Source organism: Olea europaea, chromosome 20, assembly GCF_002742605.1.
Source record: "Olea europaea var. sylvestris chromosome 20, O_europaea_v1, whole genome shotgun sequence".
NCBI lineage: Eukaryota > Viridiplantae > Streptophyta > Magnoliopsida > Lamiales > Oleaceae > Olea > Olea europaea.
Window position 1 is genome coordinate 4522946 of NC_036256.1, and position 3472 is coordinate 4526417.

The window sequence follows — 3472 nt, forward strand, 5'->3', positions numbered from 1 at the left end:
ATGAGGAATCAGTTTCGTATGTCTTACCTGTCTTAGTTATATTGTGATTATTATTCTAGTTAAAACATTTCAAATAAATATTCGAAATTTTACCTTTACATAAAAAGTAATGCTATTCATAGTCGTTCACTGTTGTAATCGTCTTACGTGGCATCCAACATAGAGGTTTGTGACTTGATATATTAATGTGGTGGTTTTTTCTTGTTACATATATCAAATCAGTAACAGTCACATGCCTGCCACGTAAGACGACTGCTGTACTAAGTGACTATAAAGAGCATTATTCTTACATAAAATATATATTCTTCAATCTTTTATAATAATGGTACATAGCTATCAAACGTGCTATCTTAGTTTTACAAGCCAATGTTTCCAGGGTATACTTGAAAACAGGGGCCCATTGCTAAGGCAGGGGGATCTAGCTATAACGGGACTCGGGCCTCAAATCAATTTATTGGCCCGTAAGGTTAAATAGGTTACTTGATCTGATCCAAATTACAATGGGATAGTTTCATGTGGAAATTATACAATTCCCTACTTTAAAAGTTCACAATTCTAAAATAAGATAGATAGTTTAACCTTTCAAAAATCATATGTTTTATTTTAATTAATATTTTCTTTATTGAATAATATATATACTCCGTTATACACACAAACCCTAATTAATTTCTCAATATTCTCTCTCTCTCTCTCTCTCTACATTGCTCTATCGTCTCACTCTCTCCCTCTCTATTGCCTGAAGAAAAACGCCCATATTCCCACCTAACCCATATTCCTCTCTCTCTCTCTCTCTCTCTCTCACACACACATTTTTCTATCTCTTTTCAATACCTCGACTACCGGAAAACTTTCATCTGAAGTCGCTGCAAATGTCACTGCTTCGATGATGCATCATAGCTACCTGTGGTGTGAGCGGCACTGCGCAGCGACTACTCAGACCGAAAATTTTGGGAAAATTTTGGTCGAGATCTGATCGCGATTACAGCCACTTAATCGAAAAATTTGGGGAAAATCTAGTGTTGAGAATTTTTGCTTGAGGTTTTGTTAGCTATGTGCAATTGTGGTAGTGGTGTTTGCCGTGCTTTGAGGCAGTGGTGATGTTGGTGGTGCTGGTTGTTTTTTGGTAGATGAGAAGGAAATTGTTGGTTTAAGTTGGTTGTGTTGGTGAATGTTGAAACAAGCAGTGGTGGTGGTCGCAACGCGACGACATCGAGTTTGGGGATTTTTTGGTAGTGGTGCAGTGTTGTGGCAGCAGCAGAAGTGACGTTGAGTTTGGGGATTTTTCAGTGGTAGTGCGGTGCTGTGAGGAGCGGTGTGCAGTGGAAACTTGGTCAATAGTTGAGCTGGATTGGGTGGTGGCGGTGATTCTTCTTGCGGCTATAGTGGTGGTGGTGGTGGTGGTGTTGGAGGCGGTGGTAAAGTGGTGGTCACAAGTATTAGCCGTGGTCACAATTATTTGGTTAATTGTGACAATTAAATATGTTAACATGTGACCAATAAGCAATATATAACCAATAAAAAGAATAAATTGTGACAAAAAAATAATGTGTGACCTAAAAAATTATTAATCTGTGACCAATAATTTGATAATTTGTGACTGTATAATAATTTGTGACTTATAATATTTGTGATCTGTGATTTATAAATAAATTGTGACATATAAATTTTTAATTTGTGACCTGTGAAATTTTTGAATTGTGACCTTGAAATAATTTGTGACATTAAAAATTTTGATTTGTGACCAAGAAATAATAAGTGACTAACTAATCGTTAATGTGTGGCCAAATGGTATAGATCTGTGGCCTTAATATATTTAATTAATAAAATATATAATTAATTTATTAAATTATAAATAAAATTTAATGAAATATCTTATTTTTGAACTTTGAAACTTTTATTCTTACTTTTAAAATGGGTAATAGTTATCATCTTAATTATGAAATTTTCCCTAGTTTCATAGCCAACCTAAAATTTAAACTTTTTTTTCAACTTACTGTCCAACTTATTTTATTTTCCAAAATACGGTTTACACATTTTGTAATAATCTTTGTAATCCCTTTTCGTTGAAATGAAGGACAGCCAGTTTCCTACTTCGGTCTCAAAATAGGTTAGATAGTTTAGGCTTGAAACAAATCTGCTCCAATATAAAATCAGATTGAAACTAACTTAACTCGTTTCGAGCCAACTCACGTGTTGACCCAACACAATGAAGGGGCTGTACAGGTGGGTCCAAACCGAACTATACATTCTAGCACCTCTAAATTTTACTAGCGCTACTAAAACATTCAAGAACTTGGTCCGATCTATCCATTTTAACAGCTCCAGGCTTTGCCAGTATTATTCAATGACTTATTAATCAGTTTGGTTTGGCTCAGTTTAAGAGTAGAGTGGGTTAGTTTGGATTGAAATTCACCGAAACCGACTAATTTGGTTTGAATAATTCTATTTACACCCAAACGTGTACCGAATTGTTTACCTCCTCTCACATGCGCTGGACCACGTGAATTTAAAAACAGCCAAGCTTCATGTACAGAAATTTTTTGTACAAAACCATTACAGAATACACATATGGAAGCGTGGGCGGGTTATTTTTTGCAATATTTTAATTCACCACCTTGTGACACATCTGTAAAACTTCTGTAAATTTTTTTCTGTACAACCAGCTTTTTTGATTTAAAAATCTCAAAATGTGTTTCTCACCCACTATTGTGAGTAGTCGGTAAGGAATTAAAAAAAAAAAAATTTCATTAAATGTAGCACGGTCCAATTTGATTTTGGTTTCGAGTTGGAGTTGAAACCGACCCAAACGAAATCGCGCCCAGACCTAATTTTAACAGCTCTAGGTTTTGCTGGTATTATTCAAGGACTTATTCATTATTTTCTTGATTAAGCTCTTGTTTTTATGGTATAATTTTTAGATAGATTCAGCAACCATATAGCACTCGACACCTGAATTGATGGAAATGCTGGTGAGTTTCACTTTCTTTGCAAGGTGTCATTTCCCTATTCGATATTAGAGAATGATGGCTTTACATTCCTCATAGAAAAGATCTCCCACAAAGATTATCAAAGCAATCAGTGAGCAATTTTTTATTTTGTGCAGATGATGGTGGCAAGTTCCCATTTAGATTTTTCTAAGCTCATTACCAACTCTGCACTCCATTATCTCCATCTCTTTTCTGTTTATAAATAATCAAAAGAATTCCTCAGAAAAAATGGCAGCTTAATTAGCCATATCTTTTGGACTCCATGGCCAAAACAATCCTATTAATTTCACTTGTATTCTTGGTTACGATGACAGACTTTTCCCATGCTGTCAATAGAAAAATGATGACAGTTGAAGGGAAGGCCGCCTTTGACATGGCAGCGGAGGTAAGGATCTCAGCCTACAATGAAAAGATCGATATAAATAACCACCATAGTATTCCAAGGGATTCATGGGATAATGACCAAGATCCTGATGCACCGGCAG